At 46.2% G+C, this 18,338-nt stretch overlaps 2 long non-coding RNA genes across 2 annotated transcripts; both read left to right on the plus strand.

The window, feature by feature from the left end:
- LOC128408618 (uncharacterized) lies at nucleotides 1–3,915 on the plus strand. The gene is made up of 3 exons (XR_008329134.1): nucleotides 1–185; nucleotides 1,522–1,638; nucleotides 3,178–3,915. It is a non-coding gene; the product is annotated as an uncharacterized LOC128408618 (long non-coding RNA).
- Nucleotides 3,916–7,270: 3,355 nt separating this feature from the next.
- On the plus strand, nucleotides 7,271–17,973 carry LOC128408616 (uncharacterized). The gene is made up of 4 exons (XR_008329132.1): nucleotides 7,271–7,537; nucleotides 9,469–9,588; nucleotides 11,673–11,983; nucleotides 17,903–17,973. It is a non-coding gene; the product is annotated as an uncharacterized LOC128408616 (long non-coding RNA).
- The last annotated feature ends 365 nt before the right edge of the window (nucleotides 17,974–18,338 follow it).

Consider the following 18,338-nt stretch of genomic DNA (forward strand, 5'->3'; position numbering starts at 1 on the left):
GCTGGGGGAAGCTGTTACATGCTTTCCAAGAGCCCTGTCTGATCCCTCCAGAAGGGCCGGAAAAGAAGTCAACTTCACTCTCTTTGTTCCAGAAAGCCATCCCATGGGGTGCAGATCTTGGGGGCCATGGGTGGCTCTGACTTGGCTTTTGGCAGCCTGTGTTTTCTTTGGGCTCAGCCCAGGAGGTAAGTCCCACCTGCAAGAGGAAGATTCACATGTATTTTAACTTTATACTTTATATACTTTAACAGTCACAAATCCCAATCTGCTTTTTTGAACTGGAAACGAAGGAGGGATGTGTAAGGTCATATTCTAAATAATAACTAACCCGGAGAGAAGACTGTATGCAGTGCGCGCATATGTTTATTTTATTGATTAGTTAAATGATCTACATCTTCCTTGGAAGGACGTGAGAGGTCATATTCTAAATGATAATTATAGTAACTTAGAGAATATGTGTGCAGCACACACATATGTTCATTTTATTGATTATTTACACTTCTAAACTTCTCTTCCTTCCAAGGGAGCCAAGGGCGATGTACCGTTTTTATTTTACTATGAAGGCACAAGATGCATGTCATAAATGAAAGATAACAACAGTGAACACATTATACAATATATGTGAAACTCACTCTCACAAATACCGGGGGGGGGGGAGGTAAAAGACCTTTGGACGGTTAAGTCCAGTCAAAGGCGACTGGGGTTGGAGGGAGCTGGCCGAGGGAGCTGGCGTTTGTCCACAGACAGCTTTCCGGGTCGTGTGGCCAGCAGGACTAAACCGCTTCTGGCACAACGGGACGCCATGATGAGTGCCAGAGCACACTGAAATGTCATTTACAAATACCTGCACCCTAACCTCAGTTAGTAAAAGATAGGTCTGGGAAAGGCTGTGAAGAGTCAGTCAGTGAAGACAAAACTGAGCTGGTTGTATTAATGGTCTTAGAATAAATAGTAGGTGCTACAGTGGCATAAAAAATATCCATTTCTCCCCCTCCCCTGCCCACCATTGTCCAATGATCACGTATTTGCCTACATCCATTATTTACTTTGTTTCCAGAGCCTGTTGCTTCCATTTTAATCACTAGCAATCATTATTTTCAGCATCTTCATCATCACCAGCAGGACCCAGGGCAGGTTACAAGATTTTGAAATTAAAATAGTCAAAGATATCCCAATCACAGGGATAGAGTGTGCAGTGATGCTCCCACTGTGCTTCTCTCAGATTTTGATCTGCTCTATTTGTCCGCCATTAGGGATCCTTTGGGAACTGACACACACACACCCCAGGAACAATTCTGCATTGTAGGGGTTGGACTAGATGACCCTTGGCAGGCCCCTTCCAACTCTACAGTTCTTTGATCCTGGTGGCTCCCAGCCGCAATGCCTTTCCAAGTACAACGGATTCCATCATTAATTTTTAGAACAATGGGTTTAAATTTTAAAGAAACAGTTTCCCACAGTGAACGTTCCACTCAAGCCCATGTATGTCTACAAGGAGAGTCAACATTCTCTCTTTCATAGCACATGGAATAACCTGCCGACGGTGCAGAATCGAGGAGCCAGGGTCGCGGTGCTTTCCAGCAACAACATACTGTAGAGTTGATCATGGGGGGTGCTTAGCCGAGAGACAGTATAAAGGTAAGGAGACATTGCAGAGTGTTTCTTTCCCATTCGTGTGCGTGTTTGTATACCAGGGATGCCATACATCTGGATTTTCCCGGACATTGCTGGAATTTCAAAGGCGGAATTGACGTCCCAGGAGAATTTCCGCTTTGTCCTGGATCTTAGGCAAGGCAAACGGAAAAATCGAGTTTTTTTGAGCTCAATGACTTTGGGGTTTCAGGTTTTCCTTAAAAAAAAGAAAGGCTGGACAATCTTGGTGGTTTCCTTAAAAAGAAAGCTTGTGGTGTCCTGGTTTTTACTTTTTGAAAAAGTATACTCTAGCGTATACTTGGCGACACGTACCTGTCCCTGTCCACCACAGGCAATCATGTACAAAGAGTCTGAGGCCTTGTCTGAAAATGGTTCATGTAGCTGTAAACAACACTGCAGAATGCATTAGTTCTCTAAAAGGTTGAACATTCAACCTTTCTGTTCAAGCAGAGCTGGCCCCGCCATGAGCCAAGCTGAGGCAACTGCCTCAAGCAGTGGGATCTGGCAGGATCCAGGAGTGGCAAATCCTACCGCTATGGTGTGTTTACCTGCTGCTGAGGTAAATAGCCCAGGCCGGGTGATCTTACATGGTCAGGGGAAGGCTGACAGCAGTAACCGCACACTCAACCACCCTACTTCACCCATTAGAAACTCACTTAACTCACATAATCAAATACAAAAGGCACACACAAAAACAAGCAAACAGGAAACCAGTAGGGAAAGGTGATTGAAACAAAACCAATAATAATAGTAGTAATGACCAGGAAAGAGGACACCACAGAAAGAAAGAGGGAGGGAGGGAGAGAGGAAAATAAAAGGTAGGGAAGAGGAAGAATGGAAAAATGCAAGGGAAAGAAAAAGAGAGTGGGGAAGTGTGTGTGTGTGTGTGTGTGTAGCAGTTGAAAGTCAGTTGCGCAAGGGATGTTATCTCCAATCCTTTCAATTCAATACCTTTTTTTAAAGTTCACTGAAGAAACTGTGGCATCAAGGTGATTGATTTCTTTATTATTATTATTATTATTATTATTATTATTATTATTATTATTGAGTTTGTATACCGCTCTTTGTCTGAAGGTCACAGGGTGGTTCACACTTAACAAACTACAACTTAGCAAGCTACTTGAGTGGCAGTGTAGCAGGCCATGCGAGCAAAGACGACAGCTGGGCTCATCCCACTATTTTGAAATCCATATTGAGACTCCAGGAAAAACCCTGGGCCCAACTGACCCTTATCCTCCACAAATGGTCTTATAGAGAAGGCTGGTTCTGCTGTATTCTGTCACACCTTCCCAACATTCTGTCACACTCTGGTGTGGCAAACTAGCAAGATTCAAAACAGAACAGCAAAGTATGTATCAGCAGATCTGATTATCCATTGCTGAAATCACTGGGTGGTCCAACCCAAATGCACTATACACAGAAAAATGAGATGGTTCTTACACCAGGTGATCTTGACAGTAGCACAGGTATTAGGAAATACCTCATAAGTAACATAAAGATTCCCTCTTCTCTCCACAATCCCAGATGGCAAATTGCTGAAAAGAATCAAGGACTGTTATATAAATGGTACCAGATGTGAAACCAATTGGACATCTCCCGAAGATAGAATTGAACACGAGGTACGCTGCTGTACCGACAAAGACTATTGCAACAAAACACTGTAGAGTGTGGGTGATGACAAACATAACAGTTAAGGCTGAAATCCTAAAAACACCTCTTGTGGAACTCAGTAGAATTTCCTTCTGATTAAACATGCATATTATTGCTCTAGATGAAAAATTGCATCCCTACTTCTAATGTGTATCGGCTAGATTTGAAATTTCTTTCTAATAAAAAATAGATAGATAATAGAATATAATTGACAAATCACAGAGCATATTATTGAAAACATTTATCTGTACAAATGGTCACAATCTTAATATTTATTTAGGACTGTAAAAACACCCTGATGATTGTGTTGTAGCACCACCTAGAAATCCAGTGAAGAACTAAGTAAACATGATTTTAAATGCTGGCTGCTCTCTCTGCAAATACACTCAGCTTCAGTGACTCCTTAATTCCCATTGCGCACCATGTTCAGAGTGGTGAAAAGTTGAGGCTCTTCCTCATTTCATCGGAGGCATGAGTTCCTAATCAGCTTTCATGAATCTGAATGAATTTTCCATGGGTGCCTGTTCCTGCACAAACATTACCACAGGACCTGGGACTGTAGCCTTGTGTGTATCTGAGCCTTTCTTCATATACAGTATTCCATTGCCATTGTCTATGCATATTTTTGAACGCACCCATAGATACAGCACCGCAGTTTGCGCCACCTCATGGTATCCTTAGCACAGGGTTAGGCAACCTAAGGCCCATGGGCCGGATGAGGCCCAATCGCCTTCTCTATCTGGCCCACGGACGGGCTGGGAATCAGCGTGTTTTTACATGAGTAGAATGTCCTTTTATTTAAAATGCATCTCTGGGTTATTTGTGGGGTCTGCCTGGTGTTTTTACATGAGTAGAATGTGTGCTTGTATTTAAAATGCATCTCTGGGTTATTTGTGGGGCACAGGAATTTGTTCATTTCCCCCCCCCAAAAAAAATAGTCTGGCCCACCACATGGTCTGAGGGACAGTAGACTGGCCCACAGCTGAAAAAGGTTGCTGACCCCTGCCCTAGCAGCTACACAAACACTTCCCTTGGACGCTTAGAAAAACAAAAACAAACTGCTGCAGCCACTACCACCACCATCTAGCAGCTGCCACCATATTTTTCCTCCACAACGTACCTTTTTCCTAGAGGTGAAAATGAGGATTTGAAAGCTGGCTTATGCAGTTTGATTATTGTTCTGCCTTCACATGTACCCTGGCAGGCAGCAGTTCTTCTAGTGGACACTGCAAAGTGCAATGCATAACCAGCCCACAAACCTTGCTCTTGATTAAGTATCATAGAATTGTAGAGGTGGAAGGGACCCTGGGGGGGTCATAGTTCCCAACCCCCTGCAGTGCAGGAATGTCAACTGAATCATCCATGATGGCCATCGGAACTCTGCTTCAAAACCTCCAAGGAGGAGAGTCCCCAAGCTCCCAAGGGAGACTGCTCCACTCTCCAAGTGCTTTTTGTTGTCAGAAAGTTCTCCTGTTGCTTAGCTGGAATCTCCTTTCTTGTAACCTGAAGCCATTGGTTCAAGTTCTATCCTCCGGGGCAGGAGAAAACAAGCTGGCTCCATCATCCATGTAACATTGTCCGTAGTCTCACTAGCCGGGGAGCAGGCTGCTTCAGAGAGTATATCCATGTCACAGTATATTAGCAAAGGTTAATAACTAGGGCTGCACACCAGATTCAGCTGAGGCCCAAAGCCTGAGAAAGATCAGGTCTATTCAGTGGGATCCAGGCCTTGGACAACACTTGGGAAGGAACAGCAATGCGCAGGATCCTGCCTTCCCAGCTGGTGAATCGGAGGATCAAATGCTGCACAGTGCTGGTCCACCCACTTAAACTGTATGTTTAAATAGGGTTCTAAATGTTAGAATTCCTCCTCCGTGATTGCAGTCATGGGATTTTTGTCTATCACATGACGGTGTATGTTTTGACTCCACAGAGTGGGAAGTGACGGAGACAGGATGTTTGTGTTACTGTGTTCCGTGAAGTGGAACTATTGTCCTTTGTTTTTTCTCTTTGCTGTCTGACGCTAGAGAGAGAGGGAGCCATATTGCAGTGCTCCGTGTGTGTTTATATGTAAATAAAGTAGATTAGCCCAAATGCTGAGTTGCTGAGGTCTGTTACACAAGCTGCAAAGACTCTGAGGATCCCTGAGTGTGCTGATGTCTCCAAGGCATCAATCGCTGTGATGTTTGGGCAGAAGAAAGCTTATGAAGCTCCTGAATGAAAGACCACGAGGGAGAGAACATGCCAGTCGGGCATGTGTCTCTGCCAGGGTCCTAGACGAGTGTAGGACGAGTTCCCGACACTAAAACCCCACCAGAAACACTTAGATCTGCCCCTGAACTGCTGGAGACATAGATCCAGGTAGCACTAGGGCAGCACAGGGTGAACTGGCCCAATCCAAGGGCCACAGTTTGAGGGGCGGGGGTCACAGGGCAAATCACAAACTATTCAACTGTCCCAATTAAATCAGGACATCCTGTTTTGCAGCGCCATGCTCTCATGTGACAGCATGACACTCGGAAACATGCATTTTTTGGTTCCGTGCTCTCCTGAAGGTCATATGACTTGCACAGGAGCACAGTCCAGAAGACGTACATTCAGGTTTTCTGCTGGGACATGTTGGAGGGTTGGAGGGTATGAGATTGTGGGGTCTTAGTACAGTCCTATTGGTAAAATTAAAAGAGCCCTGGTGGATCAGATAAAAGGCTTCCTAGTTTAGCATTTTGTACTCACACTGGCCAGCCTGATGCCTTTGGGGAGCCCAGAAGTGGGACACGTGCTCAACAGCACAAGACTTAGGTCATTACCAGCCTGGAGGAAGAACTTCCTTATCCCAAGGTAGGATGAAGTGGGCAGAAGGAGATGTACTTTGTTCCTTTTGATATAGCAGATATACCCTTTGCCTTTTAATGTTTTGTGCCTGGAGCAGAACGATAAGGACAAGGGTCAAGACACACTGCTCTTTGAGCTTATGCTAGCATAACATTCCATTTCAGCTTTTGGCACATCCGTTGCTGATTCACATGAACTATTAAATTAATTCAATACAGTACTTTTCCGTGTATAATACGAGGGTTTTTTACTCAAAAAGAAAGTTAAAAATCAGGGGTCGTCTTATACATGGATAGTGCAGAGGGGGGACGGGCGATTTGTTTCAGCCACAAGCAGCAGCTTGTCACTGGTGATTGGGTGGGTGATTGGTGTATGCAGCAAAGGCTGCTTAGGATTGGCTGTTGCTACGGCAATTGGGTGGGTGATCAGTGGCTGCGGCAAGGGCTGTTTTTCATTGGCTTGTGCTGCGACAATTGCTGGCTGCTGGCAGCGAGCGGCAGACGATTGGTTGCTTTGGTGATTGGTGATGTGCGTGAGTCTCAGTGTTAGTGAGTGGTGTGAGTGATATTCAGCATCCCCCCCCCCAAAAAAGCTGGACAACTCAGGGCAACCCCCCGAAAAAAACCCTCAACAACTTTGGTCAATCCTCCCCAAAAAAATCTCAACTACAGTGGTACCTCGGGTTACATACGCTTCAGGTTTCAGGCTACAGACTCCGCTAACCCAGAAATAGTGCTACAGGCTAAGAACTTTGCTTCAGGATAAGAACAGAAATCGTGCTCTAGCGGCGCGGCGGCAGCAGGAGGCCCCGTTAGCTAAAGTGGTGCTTCAGGTTAACAACAGTTTCAGGTTAAGAACGGACCTCCGGAACGAATTAAGTACTTAACCCGAGGTACCACTGTACTCTGGTCCATCTCCCCCCAAATTCTTAAATTGTAGTCCCCAAAAATAGAGGGCGTCTTATACACGGGGGCATGTTATACACAGAAAAATACGGTACCTCCAGGACCACCTCTTCAGTCCTTCTCTAGGCGCCTATGGGGTTTGCTGGTCAACTTCCTGCAGCAGCAGTAGCCCTGCAGTTGGCCAGAGGCTTTCAACTCCGCCCTCAACAACTTTGAACTCCAGAAGGCCACACGAGCAGAGGAGTCTTATAGAGCCACTACCTGTGAGTGTGTTCCTTACTTTGCCTAGCCTCTTGCTGGGTGCAACTTGTGCTCTGAGAGGAGCCCTGCCTGAACTCCCCCCACCCCACCCGGAAGGGCCAGAGAAGAAGTCAACTTCACTCTCTTTGTTCCAGAAAGCCATCCCATGGGGTGCAGCATCTTCCCAGGGCCTTGGGGGCCATGGGTGGCTCTTACTTGGCTTTTGGCAAGTGTTTCCTTTGGACTCAGCGCAGAAGGTAAGTCCCACCTGCAAGAGGAAGGTTTGCATGTAGATTACCTGCACTCTCAATTTCTTCAACAGTGACTAATCCCACTCTACATTCTGAACTGGAAACAAAGGAAGGATGTGTGCGGTCATATTGTAAATGACAATTATAGTAACTTGGAAAGAAAAAATGTGTGCAGCACACACACATGTTTATTTTATTGATTATTTATGCTTCTATATTTCTCGTCCCCCCAGGGGAGCCAAGGGTGATGTACCATTATTACTTGACTATAAAGACACAAGATGCACATTGTGAATGAAAGATAACACAGAGAACACATTATGCAATATATATATGTATGAAACTCACTGTCACAAATACCTGCAACCTACCGTATTTTTTGCTCTATAAGACTCACTTTTTCCCTCCTAAAAAGTAAGGGGAAATGTGTGTGCGTCTTATGGAGCAAATGCAGGCTGCGCAGCTATCCCAGAAGACAGAAAAGCAAGAGGGATTGCTGCTTTCACTGCGCAGCGATCCTTCTTGCTGTACTGGCTTCTGAGATTCAGAATGTTTTTTTCTTGTTTTCCTCCTCCAAAAACTAGGTGCGTCTTGTGGTCTGGTGTGTCTTATAGAGCAAAAAATACGGTAACCTCAGTTAGTAAAAGATAGGTCTGGGAAAGGCTGTGAAGAGTCAGTGTAGACAAACCTGAGCCAGTTGTATCAATGGTCTTAGATGACCCACGAGGATCCCTTCCGACGCCACAGTTCTGTGATCCTGGTGGCTCTCAGCTGCAATGCCATTCCAGTACAATGGATTCCATCATTAATTTAAGCACAATGGATTAAGATTTTTATTATTATTTTTTTAATAAATGTTTATTAAAGTTTTACAAAACATAAAAACATAAAAAACAGAAAATCACACCATATATAACAAAACAAAAACAAAAACAACAGACAAAAAATACACACTTAACAAGAAAAAGACGAAAAAGAAAGGAAAATTCCACTTTTAAGTTTCAAAATTCCATATCCCTCTTTCCTGACCTCCTCACATCTCCCTTTTTTGTATTCCTCTTTATTCCGTCAAATTCAGCAAATTCTAACCCTTTTTCCAACCTCGTTTATAATTATATAATTCCACTTATTATGTCTCTAATTTCCCTTATCTTGCTCCTTTACTCCACCTTATATACTTTGACATAATATTATTCTAGTCATACCCACCTTCTCCTTTTTAAAACTCTTCTTTTCATAGCTCTTTTAACCATATCCCAAATGCCATGTTACCTTCACATCCCACATCATTTTAACACTCAAACATTTTACAATATTTTTGTAGATAGTTCTTGAACTTTTTCCAATCCTCTTCCATCAATTCTTCTCCCTGGTCGCGGATTCTGCCAGTCATTTCTGCCATCTCCATGTAGTCAATCACTTGCATCTGCCACTCTTCCACGGTGGGTAGATCTTGTGTCTTCCAATACTTAGCGAGAAGTATTCTTGCTGCTGTTGTTGCGTACTGGATTAAGATTTTTAAAAGACAGTTTTCCACAGCGAACATTCCACTAAAGCCCATGTATGTCTGTGTGATGGACAGCAGAGACAGACCAGAGTCCGGTGGTGGAGTCCCTCGGAAACCCCAGCAGAGTGCTGAAGCCTCTCTCTGATGGACTACGGAGCCAGCTAGCCACAAAGTGGGGAGGAACAGCGCTTTGGGGGGAGGGAGGAATAAAAGGAGCAGTTTCTGTGTGAGTGGCAGCTGATAACACACAAGTCCGGTTAATTAAAAGGGTTGGTTTATTGGTAAATTGTAGAAATTCATGTAATTGGTGTACCGTGAGGAGGATGCACTATATTTAATTGGGGGCAGTTGGCGGGAGCGCATCTGCCACATTATTAATGGACGGATTCGCTGCCATCTGCACAGAGAGTAAAAGTTCTGTGTTTCACAGTGCATGGAATCAACTGCCAAAGATGCGTAATGGAGAAGCCAGGGCTGCCATGCTCTCCTGCAGACGGAATCTGCTCAGTGGGGAATGGTGGGGGATGCTTTATTGAGAAAGAGTACAAAGGTAAGGAGAACTTGCAGGGAGCTTCTTTTCTGTGCCTGTGTATATATGCATCTGTATGTGGCGACACCAATTTATACCTCTGTCCCTGTCCACCAGAGGCAGTCATGTGCAAATAGTCTGAGGCCACCTGCCATGAGGTGGACTGAGGAAAATTCCTCAAGCAGTGAAATAGAGCAGGACCCAGGAGCAGCAAAATGCCACCACTAGGGTGTTTTTTTGGTGCTGCCGTGATCTATAGCGTAGGGTGAGCTTACAGGGGCGGGGCAAGGCCAACTGCTGTGTCTGCTATTCGCCAAAGGGCTGTTGTGTGGCACAGCCTCCCCACCAGCAATGTGCTCTTGCACTGCCTCCTTTTCGCAACTTCTCTCCCTCCAGCTGTTCTCTCCCTCTTCCAGACAGTGCGCTGAGGACTGGCTCACTCCTGAAACCCCTGCCCACTCTGCCACTGGGGCGAGAGCAGCAGCCAAGATTTGCTGCTCCTCCTCCTTGCCCTTCTTCTTTAATCCCCAGCTGCTGCCTTCCTGAACTTGGGTGCTGGGCAGCAGGGCCAGGCACCAGAAAGGATCTGCCTTCCCTGAGCGCTAATTTGGGGTCCTGCTATAGAGGGGGAGCCTCCTGCCCCTCCAACAGCAGCAGCAGCTGCCATTGCCACCAGCAACCCAACCTCAGTAGCACTTTCTTCTCAGTATACATGCATAGGCTCAGATTGTATAGTTGCAATCCTCTACTCCGGTAGTTTTGAATTAGCTAAGTACTGTGGAGCCACTACTTTTGAAAATGTCAGTATCTCTATGATAGTTTTTGTTATGTTAATGGAATATCCTCCAACATCCCGGTGATACAAATTGGGATATGGTCTGGTCCCTCAACGCAATTAAAAACCACCTCTATCTTGACAACTCCCCCATCTCCTGCGCAGATATATGCACCCCACTCAGTGACCCCTCGCTTCCCACTGGGCACCTCAACAGAGGCCTTGCCACTCACTCACACACCCTCTACTCGTTCTCTCCCTGCACCATCCAACTGAGGGGGAAAGAGTGTGTGTGTGTGTGTGTGTGTGTGTGTGTGTGTGTGTGTGTTGCAGAAGGTATTCAGCTGAAAGGAAATTGTGCAGGGGATGCTATCTTCAACCCGTTCATTTCAATAGCCTTTTTAAGGTTCACTAAAGAAAAAGTAGCAGGAAGGTGAATAATTGCTTTATATTATTAGTATTATTAAATTTGTATGCTGCCCTTCATCTGAAGATGAACAGGGTGGTTTACCCTTGTTGTTTAGTCGTTTAGTCATGTCCGACGCTTCGTAACCCCATGGACCATTAACAAATGACAGTTCCCAAGGGGAGTTGTTCTGTGGTTCACCTCAGGCAGAAAAATGTCTTGGCTAGCATTTTGTTGGGAACCGAGCCAAATGGGTGGGGTATTATTATTATTATTATTATTATTATTATTATTATTATTATTATTTATTTTTTATTATTATCATCATCATCATCATCATCATCATTATCATTATCATTATCATCATTATCATTATTATTTAGTGGAATAGGGTGCAAATTACTACAAGTAAACTGATACAACAGGCCATGCAAGCAGGAATGACAGCTGGGCTCAGGAAGAACCTGAAAAAGCCCTGGGCCCAACTGACCCTTATTCTCTGCAAATGGTGTTATAAAGAAGGCTGGTTCTGCTGTATTCTGTCACACCTTCCCAACATTCTGTTACACTCTGGTATGGCAAACTAGCAAGATTCAAAACTGAACAGCAAAGTATGTATCAGCAGATCTGACTCTCCATTGCTGAAATCACTGGGTGGTCCATTCCTAATGCACTATATACAAAAAATGTGAGGTGGGTCTTACACCAGGTGATCCTGACAGTAGCAGAGGTACAGTGGTATCCTGGGTTACAGAGGCTTCAGGTTACAGACTCCGCAGGAGGCCCCATTAGCTAAAGTGGTGCTTCAGATTAAGAATAGTTTCAAATTAAGAACAGACCTCCAGAACGTAACCCGAGGTACCACTGTATTAGGAAATACCTCATAAGTAACACAAAGATGCCTTCTTCTCTCCACAATCCCAGATGGCAGAGTGGTGAAAATAACCAAGGGCTGTTATATAGATAATTCCAGATGTGAAACCAAATGGATAAATCATGCAGATGATATTGAACATGAGAAACGCTGCTGTGCCAAAGACAGTTGCAACAGCAAATGGTAGAGTGTGGGTGAAGACAAACGTAACAGTTAAGGCTGAAATCCTACCAACACCTCTTGTGGATTAAGCACCATAGAACTCAGTAGAATTTCCTTCTGATTAAACATGCATACGATTACTCTAGATGAAAAATTGCATCCCTTCTTCTTTAATATTGTAAGACACCCTGATGATTGTGTTGTAGTGCTGAAAGGGTTAATCTCAATACTATCTGCACCTAAGCTAACTTCTGCAGTTGTGGTTAAGCAGCTAGCAAAAAACCGCAATTGCAAGCTGGGAGCTACTTCCTCTTTGCAATTGCTTGAGCTCTGCAAACCAGGAACTGCTCTCTGCGCATGCTCTTTGCTGCAGTAACGCAAGAGAGGAGCACACGAACAAGGGAAGGAGGTGGGCTTAGCTAGCCAGATAGCTATATACCATATAAGGAAATAAGCTTAACCTTGCTAGCTGATTGGAGAATTTGAAGAGGTGGGAAGAGATGGGCAGACTCTCAGGTATAAAGATGCTTGTTTATTTGTATCTATGGGCCAGTCTTTTGGGAACGATCCCACTGGCCACCTCTGTGCACAGATTTCAATAAAACTTTTTTTTCTCTCCAAAGAAGAATCTTTCCTGGTGCTTTTTGCTCTCTCTTCGGCCCTGGGGACGCAGGCAAACGATTCCCTGGCAAGGATAAGGCTTCAGCCTTCATTTTGGTGCATTGGCCGGGAATTGCCCCACCCCAGGGGGCCGGGGAGGGCCAGGCCCGACCTCGGTGAACAGCCCCGGACCGGCGTTCGCGGCTCCAAGTGCGCACCCCTGCCTGTTCGTGGGGGGAGCCGGCCACACCGCTCCGGAGTGAGACACCTGGTCGAGGGAGAAAAGAGGACGGCCGAAGGAGGGGTCCGCAGCGGAACAGGTAACCCTAAGGGAAAGGGCGTGGTAGGAAGCCTGGACAGCTTCACCTGGCTGTGAGCAGTAGAGTGCCGCCAGAAAAGGGATAAAGGGTCTGGCTGTGAGCAGTAGAGTGCCGCCAGAAAAGGAACAAGGGAACTGGCCGTGGCAATAAGGTGCCGCCCCGCCAGACAGGGACGGGAAAAGGGAAAAGGGGAAACAGAGGTGGCAGTAGAGTGCCGCCAGTAAGGTTGGGGAAAGGGGAAACAGAGGGAAAATTATTTTGGTGTGTTTTGTGTGTTGCATGTTGGAATTATATTGGGGTGTGTTTTGTATGTTGCAAGTCAGATACTCCAGTGGTTGAATTGTCAAGTGTGGGCCGGGGCTTAGCGTCCCCTTGGCCGAGCGATTGCAGGGCTGTGCATTTCTTGGCAACGAGAGTTCGCCAAGTCACAGTCTGTAGTGGTTGGTGTGTGAAAGGATCTTAAGCCCGGTTAGGAGCGGAGTATCTGAAAAAAAAAAAAAGGGGGGGGGGTCTGGGGCAAGCTAACGTAGTCCTCTGAAATGCTTTTTAACCAACTGGAAAGCAGCTACGAAGCATGATGATTGGGTTCAAATTGAGAAGAGAGAGGATGAGGACATTATGTGAGGTTGATTGGCCCACCCAAGGAACTAATTGGCCCTCGGAGGGCAGATTTAATTTGCAACTAATCAACCCACTATATCAAAATATCTTGAACGTCCACCCAGACCAGATCCCTTATATTTCTACCTGGAAAACCAATGTAGAAAAGAATCCACCGTGGCTGAAAGCCTGCCGAGGCGACGCCCCACAAAATACAATATGTGCAGTCCGACCGGCAGGGAAGTCAGAAAGGCCCCCCCGGTGATACCAGAACCGGAAGGAGAAGAGGGGGAAGTCATTAAACCGCCGCCACCCTATGCTCCACCAACTGCCCCTCTAGCGAATCCCCCAGGCCCAGGGCCCCAGGACCAGGGAGGAGCCGGCCCTCAGCCTGAACCCTCCAAGGTTGATGAATTAGAGAGCAAAGAGGAAGAGGATGATGAGGAGTTTATGAAGGGACTAATTGAGTTAGCAAAGAAAGGAAAAATGTGGACACAGTATCAGACAATTGAGATTGCAACAGTATGTACAACCCTATGCGAAAGAAGTGGATGTTAGTTCCCATTTGTTGGCAGCAGCAGGATGTTCCCCAACACAAGGGAAGAAATGGCAGAAGGAATGGATAGAAGCAGCAACCAGGGCGTCCCTCCATAAGTCCCATAAGGCACAGAAAAAGGGTGGGACTGCAATGATGCCTCTACGCAGAGTGTATGACCCACCAGCCCCCCAGGACAGGGTGGGGAAGCACCACCATGCACTTATACAGTCCAACATGTGCCTTTTTCAAGTGCTGATGTGTGCAATTGGAGAAATTAGAACCCTACCTTTGAGGAGAACCCAGATGATATTGCCAACGCCCCATTATAAAGGCTGCCTTTGTAGCTCAGGCAGCGTCCGATATTCGCCAAAAGAAAAAATCCAGAAGCCTGAGGGGTTCATCGGCCATGGGCTGGAATAGATGTTGGAAATAGCTCAAACCACTTACAATCAGAGAGATGAGGAGGCCCAGAGAAAAAAGGAGAAGTATCAAACAAGGAAGTTGATGGCATTACAGGCTACCACACCCACCCCTCAGGAAAGAGGAAGTGCCCGGGGAGGAGGGCGAAGCCGTCTGGGGAGGAATCAGTGCGCCATCTGCCAACAGGAAGGGCACTGGAAGAGAGAATGCCCTATTCTATTATTAGGAAGAGATTTGTTGGTAAAGTTGCAAGCCCAAATTATTTTTAAGCCATCGGGAGAAGCCACATTGTCCACTATGTCACTTGGGGAACTGGTTGTGGAGGCACCCCTGAGGGAGTACTGGCGCCTCATGATGGTAAAAGAAGAGGAGGGACCCATCCCCGCCAGTATTCTGGAACAAGTGAACCCCCCAGGAATGGCAAAGAATATCCCACCAATAATTGTGAAGCCCAAGCCATTTGTCAATCCTGTTGCAGTAAATAAGTATCCCATCCCACGAAGGGCGACTGAAGGAGTGTGGGTGCATCTAGAGCGACTGCTCCAACATAGGATCTTGAGGCAATGCCAATCATAGTGGAACACCCTTTTGTTACCAGTGAAGAAAGGAAGCAGGCTATTATCCTGATACCAGAACCAAAGAACTCCGTGGCTTTCTGGGGTCTGCAGGATTTTGTAGGATATGGATATTTAATTACAGCATCATTGCCAAGCCTCTACATGAGTCAACCAGAGGAACTGAGAGAGACCCCTCTGTTTGAGGCACAGAACAACAGCAAGCCTTCGTGGATTTGAAGAGGGCACTACAGCAAGCCCCAGCGCTTGGCATCCCAAATCCTGAGAAACCCTTTACTCTATTCGTGGATGAGGACCAAGGGACAGCGAAAGGGGTTTTGTGCCAAAATTGGGAAGCTGGCAACAGCCAGTGGCATACCTATCTGAGCGCCTGACGCCTACAGAACAAGGCTTACCGCCGTGCATGAGAGCAGTTGTGGCAGTAGCCACCCTACTGAACAAAGCAGACAAATTTATTTTTGGCCAAGACACTGTTTGTGTGACCCCGCATGCAGTCCCAGCTCTGCTTGACATGAAGGGTACCTATTTCCTCTCCCAAGCAAAGATGATGAAGAATATTTTAGCAGGCCTGACCTCAAAGATGAAGCAAACCCCCATTGGCCTTCATGGTTTGTGGATGGAAGCAGCTTTGTTAAGGCTGGACAGCGGAAGGCAGGCTATGCAGTGGTAGCCTTGGAAGACCAAGTGATCGAAGTGCAGCCACTCCCGCCTGGAACGTCGGCCCAGCTGGCATAAATAACAGCGCTCACCAGAGCCCTGACCCTAGCAAAGGGACAGAAGATAAACATTTATACTCTAAGTATGCCTTTCTGACTTTACATGCCCATGGAGCCTTATGGAAGGAAAGAGGTTTGCTTACCTCCAGAGGAAACCAGGTGGCCCACCCACAAGCCTTATTGAACCTTCTGGATGCTGTATGGGAGCCCAAGGCAGTGGCAGTTATCCATTGTTATGGACACAAAACTGGACTAGGAGAAGTGGCCAGAGGAAACCGACTAGCAGACAGGGTGGCCAAGGAAGCAGCCCGGGAACCAGCTCCCGCGTCAGTTATTGGAGCACTGGTCCCTGGAAGGATCTTGAACACCGCTGATAAGCCAATATACACCAAAAGGAGAGGGACACTGCAGATGCCCAGGGGCTGACCATGTCCAAAGAAGGATGGTACCTTACTCATGATGACAGAATATGGATTCCAGAGTCCCTTTCTCGGCAGATTACTCAGAGATACCATGAGTCCACCCACATGGGACCAGATGCCACAACCAGACAGCTGAAGCAGTGCTTCTACATAGCCCACCTTTATCAACTGGCAGCCCAGATTTCCAGGAAGTGCCTGCTGTGTCAAAAGAATAATCCCAGAACCGGACCCTTAGCTCCCCCGGGGATTCAGCATAGTGGAACTGCACCCATGGAAGACCTTGTTGTGGATTTCACTGAATTGCCCCGCTGTGGACTATACCGCTACCTGCTTGTGGTGGTCTGCACGTATACAGGATGGGTTGAAGCTTGGCCTACCAGAACTGAGGGGGCGTCCGAGGTAACCAGGTGCCTGTTATAGAAGATCATTCCCCGCTATGGACTACCTAGGTCAATAGGATCTGACAATGGACCAGCCTTTGTCCACTCAGTTTTGCAATAACCCCCCATGCTAGTCAAAATGTGCAGTTTGATAATTATGTGCAGTAATTCTCCCGAGATTTTTTCTCTTTCTTAACAGGTGGACCCAGGCCCACTGCTGTTAAAGTTGCTGACCTCACCCCTTGGGTCCACCACACTTAAGTGAAGAAGGCTATTTTAGATTGGACAGTTACACCAAATCCTGATGATCCTCTGAAGCTAACCATCTCCAGAAGAGCGCCAGACGGCTGGACAAGTGGATGGGAGGGACGCCCGCGGGCAGCGTCCCCAACGTAGAGACTTTTTTCCCAGCAAATTTTAAGGCACCGCCAGGACTTTTGATATTGGGGCCAGCCGTGTGTCAGGCCTCTGCAAGGGTGGATATATATTCCTGTGGGTATATGTTAATATATGTAGAGGGAGAAGCCCCTTTCGGATACAGTGTGTTGGGAAGAAATCATGAGAGTATTAAGCATCCACAAGGAGAGGTGGGAAAATTGGTTAAGATAATAGGCTCCTCCTCAGAGAGGTGGGACACAACCTCCCAAGAAGCAAGGCAGCTGATAGAGCACGAGTATCAGTGGGCCCTTCAGCAATAAAATAGATATGTCCCAGATAATAATGTCAGCATTTCAGCCACCATTGATCACATGGAAACAATGATAGCCAGGAACCCGCTGAAAACTACAGGAGGTGATCTATGGGGTTGGTTATATTCTTGGCTGCCTCATGGCAGTTGGCTCAGGCATATTGTGGTATTATTAGCAAGGCCGCTATTAATCCTTTTGCTTCTTTGCCTCTGTATACCCTGCTTGGTGCAATGCTTACAAGGTGTGATGCAAAAAAATAAAATAAAAATATCATGGCCCTTATTGTTCTCCCCCAGGATTATAAACCCAAGAGACCAGGACGAACCTAGGAGATAGGTTGTCCAAAAGAAGAGGAGGGAATTGAAAGGGTTAATCTCAATACTATCTGCACCTAAGCTAACTTCTGCAGTTGTGGTTAAGCAGCTAGCAAAAAACCGCAATTGCAAGCTGGGAGCTACTTCCTCTTTGCAATTGCTTGAGCTCTGCAAACCAGGAACTGCTCTCTGCGCATGCTCTTTGCTGCAGTAACGCAAGAGAGGAGCACACGAACAAGGGAAGGAGGTGGGCTTAGCTAGCCAGATAGCTATATACCATATAAGGAAATAAGCTTAACCTTGCTAGCTGATTGGAGAATTTGAAGAGGTGGGAAGAGATGGGCAGACTCTCAGGTATAAAGATGCTTGTTTATTTGTATCTATGGGCCAGTCTTTTGGGAACGATCCCACTGGCCACCTCTGTGCACAGATTTCAATAAAACTTTTTTTTTTCTCCAAAGAAGAATCTTTCCTGGTGCTTTTTGCTCTCTCTTCGGCCCTGGGGACGCAGGCAAACGATTCCCTGGCAAGGATAAGGCTTCAGCCTTCAGTGCCACCTATAAATCCTGTGAAGAACTAAATAAACATGATTTTAAATGCTGGCTGTTCTCTTCGCAAATACACTCAGCTTCAGTGACTCCTTAATGTCCATTGCGCACCATGTTCAGAGTGGTGAAAAGTTGAGGCTCGTCCTCATTTCACTGGAGGCATGGAGCTCCTAATCAGCTTTCATGAATCTGAATGGATTTTCCATGGGTGCCTGTTCCTGCACAAACATTACCACAGGACCTGGGACTGTATGTAGCCTTGTGTGTATCTGAGCCTTTCTTCACATACAGTATTCCATTGCCATTGTTTATGCATATTTTTGAACGCACCTATAGATACAGCACCGCAGTTTGCGCCACCTCATGGTATCCTTAGCACAAGGGTAAGCACACTTCCCTTGGGCACTTAGAAGAAATAAACACACTCTTGTC

Source organism: Podarcis raffonei, chromosome 2 (assembly GCF_027172205.1).
Source record: "Podarcis raffonei isolate rPodRaf1 chromosome 2, rPodRaf1.pri, whole genome shotgun sequence".
Classification (NCBI taxonomy): domain Eukaryota; kingdom Metazoa; phylum Chordata; class Lepidosauria; order Squamata; family Lacertidae; genus Podarcis; species Podarcis raffonei.